This window comes from Accipiter gentilis, chromosome 15, assembly GCF_929443795.1.
Source record: "Accipiter gentilis chromosome 15, bAccGen1.1, whole genome shotgun sequence".
In the NCBI taxonomy this organism is placed as follows: Eukaryota; Metazoa; Chordata; class Aves; order Accipitriformes; family Accipitridae; genus Astur; species Astur gentilis.
Genome location: NC_064894.1, coordinates 18,713,172 through 18,733,123, shown reverse-complemented (window position 1 = coordinate 18,733,123; position 19,952 = coordinate 18,713,172).

Sequence of the window (19,952 nt, the reverse complement as noted above, 5' to 3'; positions counted from 1 at the left end):
AAGAGTTGTGGGACATAACTAATTAGAATGAGTTTTGAAAACAGGGAGAGGATTGTCAGTGACATGTTTTTCTATTTTAAGAGGCTGGTTTATTATTTCGTAAAATCCACAAAAAACCCAAAGGATTTTAAACTCTTATATTCTTTCACTGTGTCATCAGGTCACAAAGTGATTTGAGGAGTCACTTATTTACATTTCTCTTGCCTTTTCTGCATTACACTAGACTCAGAGATGCAAGATGATTTTTTTTCCATGCTCCTATTTGTATTTGGCATTGTAAAGAATAAAAAGCAGAAAGCTGAGCCTACAGAAAGACCTTTACATGATGTATTTCAAAAGAAAAATAATCACCTTTGGAGAGAGGGAAGGATAGTTGGTTATTTTTGGTTTGTTTTCCTGAGTGCTTCACTTTTTTGTTTTTCATGAGTACATAGTAAAAAATAGTGTCCAGGATGGCATCCCTGGCACATAAAGATCTTGGTTGGTTTGACATGCACAATAGAAACTGAACCACTCTGTCCTATAGTGTCTGAACAGCCTTTCTTATCAAAGCAGTCAAAGCTAGCTATTTGATAAGGTGAGATTTCAACAGTAGCCTGGATGGTGTGGAACTATGAAAATAGCTGATATACAGGAATTTTCTCCCATCTGCATCTCTTGAGATGCAGATGGAATCCCAACACCTGTACGAGTTCTCAAAAGGCATGTTCCTGGATAAATAGAGTGTATTCAATTAATTTTTATGTTCTAGGAAGGAATTGTGGCAGCCATTACACATAAAAGCATGTAAGTATGTGTAAAAGCACAGCTGACAAGTCTGTAAAGTCAAAAAGAATTAATCACCTTTGACTACTATAGAACTGCTAAGTCATCATGAAGCCAATTTCTGCTTTCTTTTGAATGAGTGTCTCATATTACTAGACCTAAGAATCTGGGCCAATGAGGCTTTACGTGAGCAAATTCAGAATACTCTACTTCAGGCAATGTTGAATAATTTGCTGTCAGTCTATAGGCTGAGAGTACAACGCATAATACATCTGAGTAATTTAGAATGATGAATATCTTTTTCAAAATCATTGCCTGTTTTCAAATGAGCCATCAACAGAAAAAGGCCTATATGTTACTATTATAGCTGAGAATCAGTCAGTCAGTTTTCACAATAATGTCGGTTCCCTGATTCTGCGGTTTTAGAAAAAGAACAATTCCTCTTAAATACTCTATCAATACATACTCATGCAAAATATTGTTCCTTCTGGTTGAACAGCACCCCACAGACTTAAAGCAGTTTCACTGGGTGCATGGCTAAGGATAAAGAAAGCTGCTGAAAAGTATCTGCAACTTACTTACACTACAGAGCAGAAGTTTGAAGTAGCTACAGCTCTAAACACACATAGAGGATTTGAAGAAGTGGGGCAAAGCCAATCTGGTTAATAAGTGTATCCATCTATTAAATACAGTATTGCCATCACTAGTACAGGCAACAGGCTTTACACTATCTTTTCACACTTTTGAGACTGCATGGACATTTATTCTAATTTGTTTAGCCAAAACAGCAGTTGTCTAATGAGTAGGTGTCTATCACCAAATTTATTTTATTTTGCCTAGCTTTTTACAATTTTGTTCCTTGCACATTTTCCTGTACCACAAGGGAATAGAAGCCAAGAACCAAGGTGACCACAGCGTGCCAGCCACACAGGGGCAGTGATCATAACAGGTTCTCTCGACCATGTCGTGACACCTGAACAAAGCAAGGCAACAATTCAAGTCCAGGTTCCTTCCAGAAAGCCCTATATCAATGTCCAGATAAGTAGAGGGAAACACACCTACAGCAGGAATGAACGTAAATGGAGTTTATGTGATGTGGGCAGACGGTGTCAGTGAATGTCCCAGATAAGGCCAGTCAGGGGAATTAAAGCCTCTTGATGCATTTGCAGCCCATAGTTTTATAATAATAGATATATGAATATACAACTATATTATAGTTATTATATATTTATATGTTGATATATTTATATGCTGAGAGAGTTAGTATCATTGTAAATGAAAGAACAATAACCATTCATTGTATTTTGGTTAAAAATTTCAATTAAAATGTCAATGAATTCCTGGCTTCACATATAAGGTGTGCTCCCCTTTTTGCCCATAACAAAATTTTGACTGTAACACAAACAGGGCTCTGTTTTAGCACAAACCTCTTTCTTTTCATCATTCTCCTCCTGTCTCTTTCCATTATTTTCCACAACAGTTAACAATTGCGGCCACATTCACACATGATTGTGTGCCTATAAGTATTTTTCTTCTAAACTCTTTAACACATCTGCATTGAATGTGTCAAAAACAAGGCTGGAGTACCAGTAAGACTTTTCTCTGACACTGAAACATTGGAACTGAGCTGGAGTAGAGAGAAGGGGACAGGGAGTCAGTCCCCTGTGCTCTCAGTGCATACTATGCACATGTTCATAGTACTGACAAAGCTGCCCTCTTTAATTCAGAAGCAGCAAAGATGTACTGGGTTTGGCTGGGATGGAGATGATTTGGTGCTGTGTTTTAGATTTCTAAGCAAAACAGTATTGGTAACACATCAATGTTTCGGCTACTGTTGAAGACTGCTTGCACAGAATCAAAGTTTTCTTTGTTTCTCACTCTGCTGCCCCAGTGAGTACGGGGAGGGTGGGCAAAAGGTTGGGAGGGGATGCAGGTGAGACAGCTGACCTGAAATGACTGAAGTGATATTCCATACCATGTAGTATCATGTTCACCCATAAAAATGTGTGGGAATTTTTTCCAAGTAGCCATTGTTCAGAAACTGGCTGAGCATTGGTCAGCTCACGGTAAGTTATTGCTTTTGGAACACTTGTTTGTTTTCTCTCCCCCACACCCCTTCAATTATTGAACCCTCTATCTCAACCCATGAGATTTTTTTTCTTGCTTTTGCCTTTCCAATTCTTTCCCTCATCCCACTGGAGGGAAGGGGAAGGGAGGGACCGGCAGAGTCTTACCTGCCAATATCAACTCACCACAAAATGCTAGACCTTGAGCTAGAAGAAATAGTAGGCTCAGCTGGCTGGGAGAAAGACATAGGACTTGAAAGAATTAGTGTGGAAAAGGTTAGAAGAAGTAAAAGGAGTTATATGAGTTAGAATCCCAGAGAGGAAAATATAGCTGCATGGAAAAGGTAGTCTGAGGCAAGAATTAGAAACCTGGAGAGAGGAAACTGGCATAAGATAGGAAACAAAAGGTTAAAGGAATCTCTGATTTGAAGATCAATCTGGGACAGTTATAGGTCAGAAGAGGAAAAAAATCAGAAATGGAGATAAGGGCAAGGAGGAATGGGAAACAAGCAAGTTTGTTACCAGCAGTAAAACCTGGCAGTCAGTGGTAGAAAAGGATCACTGAAACCCATTCTTCAGCTCTCAGGAGAAAGTTCTGAAAAGTTGGCAAGATTTGTTTTCTTCCCTCTCCAGCTTTCCTCCCTTGAGTTGGTAGCTACTTCTATTCCTATGGCTTCCTCTACTAGCTCATGTAGTAAAGACCTATGCAGTCCATCTGACCATCTTGATGATCCATGAATGCAAAGAAGATGGGACGTCCATAGTATTGTTGCAGTTTTAAAAGTGAAACCTTTTTAAGAAGGGGATTTTGAAGGTTTTAAAGTCAAGCATTTAAAGGTTCTAAGGCAGTAGTCCAGCACCCTTGTATATAAACATTTTCAATATGCAGTTTAATGAAGCAATCATTATTTTTTGCCATGTAGCCTATACATTATTCCATCTATGGGATAGAGCTGCATTAGGTATCAGTGAGGGTTATGTAGGTTCTTCTTTATACAATTATTCCTACAAGCTCAAAATGTCTGCATCTTCACAAAGCACGTGCATGGAACCTTTGAAACTACTACCATTTAGTTCACACAATTTGTTCATATTTAGAAACCAGTTTTGAGTCTGTCTGATCATTTAATACTGCACTGGTCTAGCTGTTTTGTAACTCTTTAGATAGAGTTTCTCTGCTGTACACTCTGCATACATGCTGAAACACAAAATGTGCCACTAGTCTTTCCATTTCTGAAACTAAAATGATGTATAAATAAAGGTTCCTCATAAGCAAGTGGGTTAGAACTATTTTCCAAACTTCCATAGAACCATGAAATTAAATTGAGATGGTATTTGATTAATTGATTCAGTATTGTTTCTGATGACTAATTACATTCAGAAATGGTTTCCCTTTACAAATAATAATTGTCAGTTTATATCAGATCTAACAGAATTAGGTGTGCAAGTACTGTACACCAGGCCTTATTACGATCTGGTGATTAAAAGCATGCAGTCTGGGCGCAGTTATGGTGTAAATTAATACATTTGTACATTCTGTGATGTCAAGTTCTCTCATGTGTTTACAATAAAGTATATAACCCTGAGAAATGCATACAATCAACACTTGTTTCTCTTTTCAGTTTTGTTAAACCAGTCCTTGGGGGTTTTATGCTGTTGTTTTAATTAAGCTTATAAGAGGTGATGAAGGAATAGTGTCATCTGAGTTCATGTAGTAGATTAGTTGGCATTTTCATGATGCCTAATCTGTCCTCCTGAGAACTTTATTATACGTATTATTGTCTATGGAAACAAACATAATATATTCAGTCTGACTTGTACAGCAAATATTTCCCAAACATTTAATTAGTAAATCTTGGCTAAGTTTGAGTTACAGAGTGTCTGATTTTTCTAGCATTGGACTTATTCTGTGCTGGTAGAATTCCAGTGGTTTCATCTTTCTTAAAAATTGAATTTGGAATGTTATTAACTTTTAATGGATGCTATCCCCTTCTTTCTTTTTCCCTTTGGCCTACATGATAAAAAACATTTCCAGAATATTCCAGAAAACTCTGGCAAAAATGGGAGGAGAGAATTTTTCCTTTCTAATTAAGTACAAATCATATAATAGAATAGAATTAAAAGCCTGTCTATATATGTTTTTGTATAAATTATGTATATACTTTCTGTAGACAGACATGAATTTTGTATATATGTATACATACACACATATCTATTTCTACATAGAAATATATTGTGTGCAGGCAACAGCATACATACACATGTTCTTTCATACACATGTGCATAGAGTCTGACATATAACCTCTCTCCTTATACAGTTACAGGTTTTTTAATAGGAATAGAATTAGAATACCTGTAGGGAAAGGTACCAAAATTATATTTTTCCTTTCAAAAGGCTACTGCTTGGAATAACTACATGCAGACTAACTTTTTAAAATTAAATTGTTTAGAGAAAATGTTAACCAAAGTTATAATCTAGTGAAGGTGTCTTAATTCTAGATTTTTATATTTGCCCCTGTCTGTAAGGTCAGTACCATTCAGAAATGCTCGTATTTTATTGTCTATGGGAATCTAACCTCTTTGAATCTCATAGGAAGTGCAGAGGTGTTTGTATTTGGTTACAAATACTGACCACCAAAGTATTGCTCTGAACAGGGGAATACTTTGCTTGTATAATGATGAAGCTATTGGTAACCTTCATCTTGTTCAGTCATCCCGTAACATCAACAAACCTGACAGAAGTCCTCTTCATTCACTGTTCAGTTCATGCTGATCAATATCAAATAAAACAAGTCTTTCATAACAATTGGTTCCAACTTACTTAAAGTGAGTACTCTGTGAAAATACATTTACCGTGATTCACACCTACAGTAGAAATTATATTAGTTGTTAGAAAACATGTACCTGAAAAAGGGAAAATGCATAGTTAAAATTCTTATCCAAACATATACATGTTTATTGGCATAAGGTATTGCCTTATGTAGTGTAAATTAGAGCAGCTCTTCAGTGGTTGTTTTTTTCCACTGGGGCTGGTGAAATCAAGAATACCAAGACATTATCTTCCTAAACTTTTTTCCTCTTCACCCTTGGACAGAATGGCAACCATATATATGTTTGTTTTCTTTTTTCTTTAGAGGAAGGTTGGTAATATTTTTTTCATTCTGTAATTATAAAAATTATTAACATAAAATTTGCATTTTATGTTACGCTTATGTATAGCTCTTCTAATTATTTATGTTTAACTATGCTGGTATTAAACACTTCCTGTAACCAATAGCTGGCAGAAGATATTTCATGCTCCATTCTAATGCAAGTTAACCCATAACTTGCAGGCGCTCCAACTGTGCTCACATCTTGTGCTTTATAGACCAAAATGCATATTTGGATGCTGACTGTCATGCTCTGCACCCTGACTTGTGACTGGTTTCTCTACTATTGGTAACTTATTAATCAAAAGGACTGTAATCATACAATGCAACATACCTGAAGCAAGGATTTGAAATGGAAAACATCAGCTTTGTTCTTGGAAAGCAGTTCTTACATTTCTCAGCTGAAATTTTTGCACTGATCTATGTAAATCATCATTTGCTTAAAACCAAACCAAAGTGTTTATTTCTTTGATAACCTTACTCATAAGCCAAACAGTTTTACTACTGTAGCATGTTAAATGCCCTTATCTGTAGGTGGAAAGGGATAGTGTATGGCACTAATTGTCCTCACAAACTTGTGGCAAAACTTTTTCTGTGTGTGCAGGTGTTATACATTATAAGTTCTTCTTTCTCCTCTAATAATAGTTTCCTTGGCTGTAATTTTAAGAAACCCCTTCTATTAAACTGTTCAGTTGACACAGCTTGACATAGTGTGTCACAGAGGAATATATCAGCCTGAAGAACATAAAATGCATTTTGAAAGCTGTTACCTGAAATCCTGGATTGTATGCCTATTGTGGCTGTCATTCACTTTAAGTCTGCTACTTGAAGACAATTGTCCAATGTTTTTAAACTTGGATTTTGTACTGTATTGTACACCCCTACCAGCAGTGACTGCATTCTCCTGTTCTGCTTGTTAAAATTACTTCTAGTTCTAAAACGCATAAACTTTTTCACAATATGCTTACTGGTAATCTGACCTGGCAGGAAACTCTTTCATTTAAGTGCTTAATGTTCAATCTTTCTATTTTTGCTACTTTATTGCCAGTTTTTTTTCTTCCATTCTTTTTTTTTTTTTTTTAAATAATTGAGAAATATAGTACAGGTATAGTGTGCTTTCTACATCAATGTCTATCAATATAGGCTTGTATCAGAAATTAACTAAGTAATTTTTTAATTTATAAGGAAAGTCAAACATGCAGTCTGTCTACATTTTGGACTGAGCATGGAAAAAGAATATTACCCTCTCTTTGCAATCTTTATTGCTGAAGGAATGATTCAACAAAAATTTATCACTCTGAATCTATTTGAAAAGTAATTTGCCACTGCATCCAATGTTTTTCTCCTTAAAATATCTGAATTAGAATTCAATTAAAGACAGTTTTAAAGTGAATCAGACTGTGATAACAAAAACATTTCACAGGGTATGAAATACTTTGCAAAAATCAGCATTAAAATAAGAGACATATTTGGTTGCAAAGGTTTTTCTTAATAAAATAATTGGACACATTCCAGTGTTAATATCACAGTTGGTTCTCATGGACATAAACAGAAGTGTACAATACTCCATAGCATGTAAGATACTTCACAGGATGTGCTCAGTATCTTACAAATCTGTCTTGTTAGAATGAAAAATCAGCTGAAATCATTCAAGTTAAGAATCTCATTAGGTGATTTTCTGAAAAGAGAGGTAAAAATACACATTCAAAGAATATGACCAAGCTGAAGAGAGGATATAGAAAAAGCAAGATACCTTTTGGTTCCTGAAACAAAGACAGGAACATGAAATGACCCTATTTTTCCTCAGTTGGACAAGTTAATTTTTTCAATTAAAAAATACATCATAATCATATATGTTAGTAGAGACACTACAGAATGCTTTTCTGACTGCTGAACAAGTTACATTCATGATCTCTGTCCCTCTCTCAGTACAGACACATCTTCCAAGCTTCATGGTTTTTTTCTTTCCTTATGTACTCTGTATTTAAATACTCTGTTCTTTAGTGCTCTGTACTTAACCCTCCCAATCAGACTTAGGAACCTCAATCCACAAAATTAGTGACACAGAAAGCCTTATCTCTGACTGGTCTTTTTGTGCCAGAATTGTACAAGAAGGTGGATTGTAAACATTTCTTTAACGTGTCCCATCTTCATGTCTGCAATGAAACTATTTCAGCTATTTTCAGAAAAGAATTAAGACATTTTCAGTTCAAATTATGAACATCCTAAGGGACTCAAATACCTAGATCAGACAATTTCAGAACAGTGGATGATTATCTTTGGGAAAAAAAAAGTAGTTTTCAAGACTGTAGAAAAATCAGACAGTCATCGTCTACAAAGGGGAACAAAAGAGAAGACAGATAATGATAAAACAGTAAATTTGCCCTCATTTTCTGGAAAAGTATTGGAACAAATATTTAAAGTACTAGTAAGCATCCAAAAGAAAACAAGGAAATGAGAAAAACATATAATTCTGTTGACTTTATACCTTGTGATACTTTTGAAATCAAGGAAGAGAAAGGGGTACTGCATAGAATTACAATCTGGTCGTACAAACCTGGGTGTAAAACAGAATCCAGAGAATAGCTACAAGTGCTCCACTTTTGGGCTTGCACTTCTTCATTGGGTGCCTTCAATGTCTGTCTGACTCAAACAGAATTTAATAATATGCATTTGCAGCCCAGAATGCCAGCTGTATCCTGGACTGTATCAAAAGAAGCGTGATCAGCAGGTTGAGGAAGGTGATTCTGCCCCTCTGCTCCGCTCTCCTGAGACTCCACCTGGAGTACTGCATTCAGCTCTGGGGACACCAACATAAGAAGGACACGGACCTGTTGGAGTGGGTCCAGAGGAGGGTCATGGAGATGATCAGTGGGTTGGAGAACCTCTCCTATGAAGACAGGCTGAGAGACTCGGGGCTGTTCAGCCTGGAGAAGAGAAGGCTCCGGGGACACCTTACTGCAGCCTTCCAGTACCTAAAGGGGACCTACAAGAAAGCCAGAGAGGGGCTTTTTACAAGGGCATGTGGTGATAGGACAAAGGTTAAAGGGTTCAAACTGAAAGAGGGTAGATTTAGATTAGATATTAGGAAGAAATGCTTTACAGTGAGGGTGGTGAGATACTGGAATAGGTTGCCCAGAGAGGTTGTAGATGCCCCATCCCTGACAGTGTTCAAGGCCAGGCTGGATGGGGCTTGGAGCAACCTGGTCTAGTGGAAGGTGTCCCTGCCCATGGCAGGGGGGTGTGGAAGTAGATGGTTTTTAAGGTCCCTTCCAACCTAAACCATTCTATGATTCTGATTTTCACTAGTGATTTTTAAGTGCAGTAGTTGTATTTGTTGATACCAGTAAGATGGGAGAGGAGGTTTAGTACTGTGAAGAATCCTGTTTTGGAGAATTTACTGAAGTATGTTAATATTAAGAAGTCAAGAGTGGAAAATACTTGGACGGGAATAACAAATTGTACCTCTGCAGGTTAGAGATGTATATTGCTAGCTATCAATGTTTTAGAACAGGATCTTGAAATACTACTGAACATGAATGGTGCCACATTGCAGAAATAGTAGTAAATATGCTATCATGTTGCAACATTGTCTAAACTCCAAGAGTCAAGTTCAGTTTACATATTCTTAACTCTCTACAATGACAGCATCTACTTCTGCAGAATATTCCTAGACTCCTTTAGTCATTGTAGGCTTCTTCAGAGGATGTTCAAGACAGATGACATGAATCAATCTCTGAAGATAATTGCTTCTGTTTATTTTCTACAAAGGGCACATAAGGAAATCAGCTTGGATTCAGATGACTAAATTTTAGCTACCATGTTTTTCTTTCTGCCTATCTTCAGGCATGAAACAATTCTTCTACTCTGTTTGTTGTTTGTATGACTTTTGTTATTAAAGAAGAAAGTCCAAAAGACAGAAATAAGTGTTATTAGAGGTCCAGAAAACATGACCTACAAGTAGAGATTGAAATGATAAGAACAGTTTGCTCTAGAGAAGAAAAGAAAATTATAATAGATAGTAAACATAAGAGGCTGCTTTAAGAGAAAGAGAATAAACTATTTTTAATATGGAGAGGTGGATCAGGCAAGAAATATTGGATTTAAATTGTATTACAATACACAAGATGGAAAACTTGTGGTCATAAGAATAATACAATACTGGAACAAACAGGTGGGGAAAATGGGAGAATCTGCAGAATAAGGGATTAACAAAAAACAGATGAGATAATGTCTGCCAAAAATAACTGGGGCTGTATTTGGGAATGTAGACCAAGTATCTTTTCTAGATCCCATGAAGACCTTTTTTCAAGATTTCAAAAACTGCAACTACTACCCAGTGCTGGTATGGATAATGGAGTGTTGATGATGATACCTGTCTTCTGCCTTTATTCTTGAAAGGACAACTCTCAAGTAGCCTGTTAAATTAACTTTCATTACCAGACTAGCATATGACAGCATATGGGAAGCCAGAAATGCCAGTAGAAGAGCCTTTTCTAATTGCTTAAAATGTTTTTTACTGATATGGCAAAATAATAAGGCCTGAGTTAAATAATTGAAAAGGTAAACATGATTTCTTGTTGAAAACATATTTTGTATTGTTATACATAGGTCTAAACAGTGGAAGGAGGTGATATATAAAGTTTTATATGGAAAAGAGAATTGCCTAAAATAGCAATAGAGTACTTATTTGTGATTTTTCTTTACTGAAAGGAAATCACAGCTGGTGTGTGCTGATTTTGGCTAGGATAGCATTAATTTTCTTCATAGTAGCTGGTATGGGGTGGTGTTTTGGATTTGTGCTGAAAACAATGTTGATAACACAGAGCTGTTTTCATTACTGCTGAGCAGTGCTTATACAGAGCCAAGGGCTGTTCTGCTCCTCACCCCACCCCACCAGCGAGGAGGCTGGGGGGGCACAAGGAGCTGGGAGGGGACACAGCCGGGACAGCTGACCCCCACTGACCCGAGGGATATCCCAGACCATAGGACGTCATGCTCAGCAATAAAAGCTGGGGGAAGAGGAAGGAAGGTGGGGGACGTTCAAACTGATGGAGTTTGTCTTCCCAAGTAACTGTTTACGTGTGATGAAGCTCTGCTCTCCTGGTGATGGCTGAACACCTGCCTGCCGATGGGAAGTAGTGAATGGATTCCTTGTTTTGCTTTGCTTCTGTGAATGGCTTTTGCTTTACTTATTAAATTGTCTTTATCTCAACACATGAGTTTTCTGTTACTTTTCGATTCTTTCCCCAATCCCACCAGAGGGGGAGTGAGTGAGCGGCTGTGTGGGGCTTAGTTGCTGGCTGGGGTTAAACCATAACATAGTGAAATAGAAATAAGAAAGAAAAGAAAAAAGAAAGAGTTTTGAAAACATTTCTTTCTTACACAGTAAGTTGAACAAGCAGCAAATGAGGTCAAAAGGGCCAAAAAAATTGAAAATGAGGCTACTGCTGTAAGATAAACAAGGTTAAAGCTGGAAAGCACATAGGATACCATTATTATAATATCATTAAGTTTGAAATGCTGATGGGGTTCTGTAGAGAGGTCAGCAAACACAAAGATATTGCACTGTAAGAAAAGCTGACTTAGAGGAAATGTGAAACAAGTTGAATAAAAATGGCCAAAATTCAATAATTCATGAAAAATCAAGAGTGGAAAAGGGAGAATCTATTCTTGGTAGGTCACATTAGGAGAAAAAAAAAAAAAAAAAAAAGAAGAAGAAGAAAAGCCATGTAAGCATAAATAAATGCATAAAGTTAAAAGAGCAATGAAAACAATGTGGTCAAACCAGGAGATTTAAGTCCCTGTGTGACGGAGAACTGCATAAGAGAGAAAGAAATCACAGAACATTTAAAGGAACTTTAGAAGCTTTAATGATAGTGAAAAAAATTAGATGAAGAAATTATGAAAGTAAACTTCAGGATATATTCAGAAGAAATCTCAAGTATTCTTTAAACAAGCAAGAACAAATTGTGGTTTCATTCAAATCACTGTAAATAAAGAATAATGTTGCTGAAGTCAATATACTTACTCCAGATTTACACCAAGTAATTGAAGAAAAAAGCTGGTCCTGTCCATTATGTACTACCAATTACCATTTTAATTAGGGCCAGGGGGATATGATAACTCACTTTCAATGAAGCGCTCTCTGATCAACTATCCTTTATAATTGCCATTGCTGATTTTTCTGCATAATGGAAAGAGAAGAAAAAAAAAAGGGAAGAAAAAAAAAAAGATTTTGTAGTGGAATTGTTCATTGGAATCTTGCCTTTATCTGGTGGGATGGGGTTTTTGTTTGGTTTTGGTTTTGGTTTTGGTTTTTTGTGGTTTTTTTTTTTGTAGTTCTTTATTTTATTTTAAACTGTCTTGGAAAGGGAGAGAGATATGGCAGATAACATACGTGATGCTGTCTTCAATCCCATGTTTCCACTGGAAGTATTCAGTATTTATCTTATGATATATGATGTACTAGATGCATATATTTTTATTTTTTTTTACTTTGCTGTCCTGGTATATTTCTGGCACCCACAGTCTGAGATTTATGGCATTTATATTGTAGAGCTAAGGGTGCACTAAAATATATAATCATAGGAGAAAAATAAACAAGACTGAGTTTCAAACAATAAATCAATAAATGTTAAAAAAATTAAGTGACAAGCATATGGCTGACTCAGCTCCTCATCCTTCAATGTTGCTAATGTACGGTCAATAGGGACCTGATACAATAACTGTGGGATTTTGAGATAATGCTGCAAAACACAAGAGGAAAAAAAAAAGTTCTTTGATTTTTCAAGGCTGTCACAGAAGCTCATGGTACCTGAAAGGAAGAAACAGCTGTTGGTTTCTTAAATCAACTTTTAATCTTACACTTCCTCCACTTGTAATTTTGCTGCTCCCTTGAATCAGAGATGATGAATGTATCTGTTCAGCCTGAGTGACCCCAAGACTTTCACTGACAATCTATATCTGTATCAATATCTACTAGAATGAAAGTTGCTATATATACAAAAGATATGATGATTACTGCATGTTTCATTATCCAAGGGAGGAAAAAAAGAGAAAATGAAAATTAAATACTACAGAAATCTTGCAGTTGATCCTAAAACATTCGAATGTATATTTTCCTTCAGTAAAAAAAAAAATTAAAACAGTTGTCACACTTACAGCTAAGAAAATCTGCTGCTAAAAATAGAGTATGGTTTTGTTTTCTGCATTGATATTTCCATTAGCAGGAGAAGAAAGGTTATGGGTCATGTCCTTTATCAGTATGGTTGATCCCTGCTGTGTTCTCAGGTGTGTAGGTAGCATCAATGTTTATTTAGATGAACCCTCTCTTATTTGCTATTCCAGATGGCATCAGCTTGCCTGATGTCTTTGGCTGTAATAAAAATGTAAGAGCCACTCAAGAGACTACAGCCAAGTCTCTGGACATTTGGAAATGCCATCCAGAAGACACATTGATTGTGTGTGTATGTATGTATATAAAAGTAGATGAGCATTGCCTACTTTTTTGTGTGATTCTTTCTATAGCATCTTTTGATATCAACTCCAGCTGATTCAAAGAGTGTGCATTTGAATATATTGATAATGGAGATCTTCATCGCAAAGATAGATTTCTCATTGGTTATTTTAACTTCTCTTTAAAGACTAGAGAAATGTCTTCCTACTGATAGGAACTATATGATTATTAGCAATTTTTGACATAAATTATTAACCAAACCCAGCCCTTTGTAGGAAGAATAATTATTTACAAAGAATGTCCACACTTGTTTTCCAAAAATATGAATCAATATCAATCAATGAAAGACTATTTCCTTTTTAATAGCCATTTTATTCAGAAGTCAGCCCAGAAAGACCTCTGAGCAGTGCCTGAGCCACCACGTGCAGCACTGCCTTGTATTTGGAGCTGCTCTGGTTCTTCTGCTCCATCTCTCACAGCGACACAAACCTCCACAAAAACTACAGCAAAAAACATTGTCCACTTTAGTGCCTTGTGGTGTAAGGGAGACAAGAAGGAGGCCCAGGCCTTGCAGAGCAGTGGGGTTGACAAGGAGGCCTTGTGATTACCTTGCTGCATAAAACAATGTATTAACATATGACAGCTGTGTTAAATAGCCTGGTGCTGTATGGGGTGTCCAGTGGGGATCTGCAGGGGTGGCCTCTGTGAGGAGAGGCCGGGGCTGCCCCGTGCCGGACATGGCCAGTTCTAGCCGGTGCCAACAGACCCACCACAGGGCACAGCTGAGCCCTGCAGCCAAGATGGCGGCGTCTCTGGGAAAACACATTTTAAAAGGGAGAGAAAGCACCATCAGAGGAGCAGGGTAGGACGCCTCTCCTTCTGATGAGACTGTGGCTGAGACAGACACGCAAGCCCAAAGGACAGTAATTCCTTTTCCCAAAGGAAACACTGGAAGCACGAGTCAATGGGTCCTTGTCAGCAATAAACTCTCAGGAAAAGGAGGATCAAGGGAGGGGTATTTGTGGTTATGGCATCTGTCTTCCCAAGCAACAGCTATGTGTGCTGAGGCCCAGCTTCTGAGGACACCTGCCTGCTGCTAGGAAGTAGTGAAGGAATTTCACTTTTTGCTCTGCTGTTATTACTGAGCACGGCTACATATAAGGTGGAAGACTCCTTTGGTCAGATTGGGTCAACTGTCCCAACTGTGTCCTCTCCCAGCTTCTTGCCCACCCCCAGCCTACTTGCTGTGGGGGGAAAGAATGAGGAACAGAAGAGATGTTGGTGCTGTGCAACCACTTTTCAGCAACAGCCAAAACACTGGTGTGCCGTCAACACTATTTTGGTCATAAATCTAAAACGTGGCATCATACAGGCTGCTATGAGGAAAGTTAACACCATCCCATCCAGACCCAGTACAGGTGCTTGTTCCTTTCTCCATTGGTTGAAGGAACTAAGCAGATCACTCTCAATGTAATGGATTCTCCTGTATTACAAGCAGCATTCAGTATGTTGTGTCTTTCTGAGATTTAGTACATAAGGCAGCTTCCTTTTCTAACAGAAAGTACTGTAAATTCAAGGCTGAGGCTTTCATGTACTGGTCTCTGAGGTTTCTCTTTACTCTCAAGAAAAAAAACAAGCCAAACAATCTGTGCACTGAAGCTGTCACTTAGCTCAGGAAGGTGTAAGCATTTATTTATTTTTATTTTTCTTCTATTCAGTCTGCTTCACATCTTTATGAAGCTTCACATAACATGACTGCACTTTGCATTTCACTTGTCGACATTTTTTCAAACTATTTAAAGAAATAAGGTTAACGCGTAAAGTAAGAAATTATTATAGTATATCAAGGCTGAACATGCTGGTGGCTTAGCAATATTACTACCATTACAACCTCAGGTATTAATAAAACACTTATGACAAGAAAATGCAAATTTCTAGTTCACTAAGATCTGAACATTTTTTAGACTTTTTTTTCCTTCTCATTTTTCTTAATCATCTGGACATTAAGAATAGTTTCATCCTCAAACACAACTATAGTGGCCTTCATACAGAGAGAGATACAGAAAGACAGAGCTATCAACTTCAATTTTTTCTAAATGAGAAACTATTACACTGGGCTTATACAGACACCTGTGCAAAGCTGAAGAGGTCACAATAGGTTTCTGTCTGTCTAGGTTGCATGTTCAAGTTCTTTTTCAGAGTATCAGTCTAACATTCTGTTCTTCATGTTTGAACAAGACACAGTCTTGTGATGTTACCAACAAGTTTACAAGCATACATGTTTGGAATGTTTTCAGCACTGTGACTTAACACAGTCAGTATGACATCATTTCTATTTGCCCGTAAAACAAAGACAGTTGCAAACAAAGAAATGGTCAGGATACAAAGAAACACAAAGCTTTGGATTGTCATTTCATTTTACTCTGGAGGATCCTTGATCCGTTCCCATTCTCTATCTGTCAGATGATAAGTGGCAAAGTTCTGGACTACAACTTGCTCAGTGATTCCCTGATACATAGCAAATTCCAGAATTCGGTTTAGCAGCTCCAATACTCAGAGCTCACTATACTCAGAGATCACAGCTATAAATATGAACAGCTGAAGGTACTTTGTACATTGATTGTGTGTCAGTCAAGGAAATATAATGAATAGTTGTATCAGGGGTCTACCTGTCTTACCAATCTATAGTGCTACTAGCATAGTGGCATAATAGAGAACAGTGATATCTGACATTAGCGTTTTAACTTTTCAAAGGCTAAATTGTCCACCAAGTGCACCTGTTGAAGAAGTGCTTATCACAGCATTATGCAGTCTGTCATTTCTTTGAATTTGACATTCTTAAATCTCTAGAGAGTACTCAGCATCCAGAAGCACCAGAGCTAATGACTAAAGATTGGTTAAGCAATAAAGCCCAGTAAAGTAGTATTTTCAGTGCAATGTTTACACTCGGTGCAATTTAAGAATTCAAAGCTGGTTAAAAGTAGAAGCAGTTTAGCATAACCACCTCTCTGCTGCCTTAGAATCAGGACATTCTATTTTATGTATTGTTTGTTTTCTTTAAATTTTGCATATTTTATTTTTGCTTCATGAACCTGTTCTTTTTACAGAGAATTGCTTTCCTTTACTTTGGATGCTAGCTGCTTTGTTCTTAGCTAAGAAGTTCCCTAAGAAAATACAAAGCTGGTGAATTTATAAGATAAGACATCTGGAAATTACACGAATTGCTACTTCAGATTTTTGAAGGGAATACCAGATAATAGCAAAAGAAGGTCAGGTTGAAAACTTTTTCAGTAACTATGAATAAAAAATATTATTTTTAGTCTTAGTCTTCTTTAGAATGCTTATTTTCTTCATTCCCTTGTCTTCACTTGCTTGTTGATTTCTCTTCTCCACCTTAGTTTTCACTCTTTATTTTCTTCTTTTTCCACCAGTTTGTTTTTGTTGCTTCTTTAAAAAGTATTTTATCATCCAGGAAACTCAAGCATTATAATGCCTTGGCCAGTTATAATACAAGTTTCAACATATTTTCTGCCAATTGCTTTCTACTTACACAACACCAGTTTGTTAACTGCTTGTCTCATTCTTTTAAGGGTAGCCATACTATGACCCTCAGCAACAAAATGGTGATTATGAGCATATGGTGAAAAAATTTAGTACCTTAATTATTTCAAAGTCTTCCTTATTACAGTTATTATTAGATCCTGCTGGATGATCAAGCAATAAATCATTTGTCCATGTAGAATTCATAGTCCTGTAATCGATCTTTTCATGTGTTTTCAGCTAAAACTGTGTAATACTTTCTAACCAAAGGTAAATGAGTAGTTAAATTACTAATGTCCTTGAGGGAGTATAGCTGGAGAAAATTGCATTCAGGTGATATAACTTATTGTCTTTTCCCACCTTTCCACTTTTTCTTTGCATTGCCTATAAGGGTAAAAGAAAAAGAAACACTTTTTGGAATGGAAATTTTAAAGAATTACTGTGGGTTAGAGTATTTTCTATATCCATCCACTTGACATCAGGAAAAAAAAATACCCTAATATTTTATGTAAATATTTAAAAAAAGATGACAATACAGTGCATGGAACAGATATACCTCAGAGAAGAGGAAGATCTGAATCTGGGTTTTGCTTATTTCATTGATTTGCCTAGATGAGTATTTTTAGGAAAGCTTTGCACCCTGGACTTCAGCATGCAGCACAATAAATTGATAGCACTTCCTGACTAATGTCCACATTTAGATATCTATACATGTAGAGTGTTATATGAATACTAAATGCGGCAACAAATTTTTGATTTGGTGCAGTATCATGGAAGATGATTCTTTTATTCCATGTGAAAACAATTAATATATTTGTAACCTGAGATCTGGAAGAATAATTCTTCAAAATATTATAAATGGAGGTGGTGGTGTACTCTGTAAGTATTTTTTATTGTATATTTGGAAAGGCTAACCTGGATTTGTTATGGTGTAGCTTTCTTTTTTTCAGCATTGACACCAGCAGTGTTGAAACCAGTGTAGTTCCTCATCCCACCCTTCAAAGAGAATAAAAGAGACATAACAGTAAGGAGAGAGAAAGCAATAAATTAAGAGCTTAATTTGTATGGTTAAATACAATATCTTTATGAATCAGATTCCTCTGAATTTATCCTGTTAGAACTATTCTAAAAATATATTTTAGTGACTAACTGCTAAATAGAAAAGCCACAGCTGTGACTGTGGGCTGCAGCTCCTGGCTATTGTTAAACCACATCAAACTTGATATATATGAATCTGAGCTTAACATCAGGAACAGAAGTTTTACTCTTTACTGTCTATGTGCCAAATAAATAAAACTCTTAGCCGTATCAAACCAAGCCAGCACTGAAATAGAAGAGTTCCTGGTTTCTTACTACTCCCTTACTAGTTCCCAAGTCAGGTCCCAATTTCTCAAGGACAGGCATCAGCCCGTTGCATTAGAGACCTTAGCCCTGCCTGACCTCCGCAGCACCAGTTGCCTTGCACTAAGGGACAAGTAAGAACCTACCAACTTTCTTGCTCCCTTTTTCTGCTTTATTTCCAGTATAAGAAAATTGTTCTCAGCTGAAGTCCTCACTGGAGTTAAAGAGAACACTCTTATGTGCTATTCTGGATATGTATATTTTCCCACTGTTTCCTTGTTCTTCTGAGGCTGCACATGGTGTTCATTACATGCCTACCCTTCTGCAAACAGTTCAGGGTTAACATCGTCCAATTCTGATTCTGAAAACAATTCTTTAACTGAGAGAGAAACAGCAATAGACCCAGAACTCACTCTTGTTTATGCCACTGGTTCCCAGTTTTCCAAAAATTTAACCTTTTTTTTTTTTTTCAGATGAAAAATTTCAGAGAAGTTATAACAAAACTAACGTATTATGAGGAATACAGATGATAGAAATGAAATATGATGTAGTGAAGTACACACACTGCTACTCACTAAGCTTTTGTTGCTGCATCCATCAGTTCCTATGGTGTAAATCAAGGTAGCTCCACTCATTTAAGCTGAAGTTCTAGATATACATTTGTAAATGTAACTACTCTAGCTAAGTCCCTATGAATATTTGAAAATATAGAGTATGCTGTGACTTCATATAAGTAGAAAGCATATGCAAGACAAATATATTTTCAGTAGTAGGCTTGAACTCTCCAGGGAACAAAGAAACAGAAAACAAAAAGGGAAGACAATTTAAATGCTTACCGATGTTTAATTGATGCTATTAGTTATCAAATGGTCTCATGGTATATCTGATTTATTTTTACTTTCAAGCTTAAGCAGGGAATTTACCATAAGTTTAACCTTGTTAATATAGTATTGCACACCGGTTCATGTGCAATGATGTTATTTTCAAAACAGTTAAAATAGTTCATGATTGAGAATCCTAAATCTATAGATATGTATCAAAATCAGAGTGATATGCTAAATTAAAAATATTATAACTTGTGTGCTACAGAGCTTAGATTTTAAAATGACAGTTTACACTCAGCATTTGATTTTATTTGAAATTCAATTGTTTTAACACTGTTACTTTGCTCAAGAAAGCCAAGGGTTGTACCATTTTATATCTTTATATTTAATCTTCAGATGTTGTTATCTTTCACCTCTCCAAGGTCATAAATTCATCTGATGTAGTGCTCATTCATTAAATATCTGCCATTACTTCAATCAGGAATCAAATAACCACTTAAAGGATTTTTATCTCTTATCAGAATATGCTGACTCTTTTTTTTTTTTTGAAAATATGCTGTAATATGCAAAATAATATTTGGAGAGTTTTATTGAAAATATATTTCAGTGCGTGGCTCTGGTTCTTTTCACAAAAGCTGCTAGAATATATTTGTGAGAAATATTGAAAATTTAAACTTAAGCAGGTGTTTGCATACAAAGCTGTATCAGAGTCAGACAATCCTATGTACTGAATATTTGTTTTCAGCACACAAGTATAAAAAATGTTACAGAACACAAAATTATGTAAAATAATTCCACTGAACTTGCT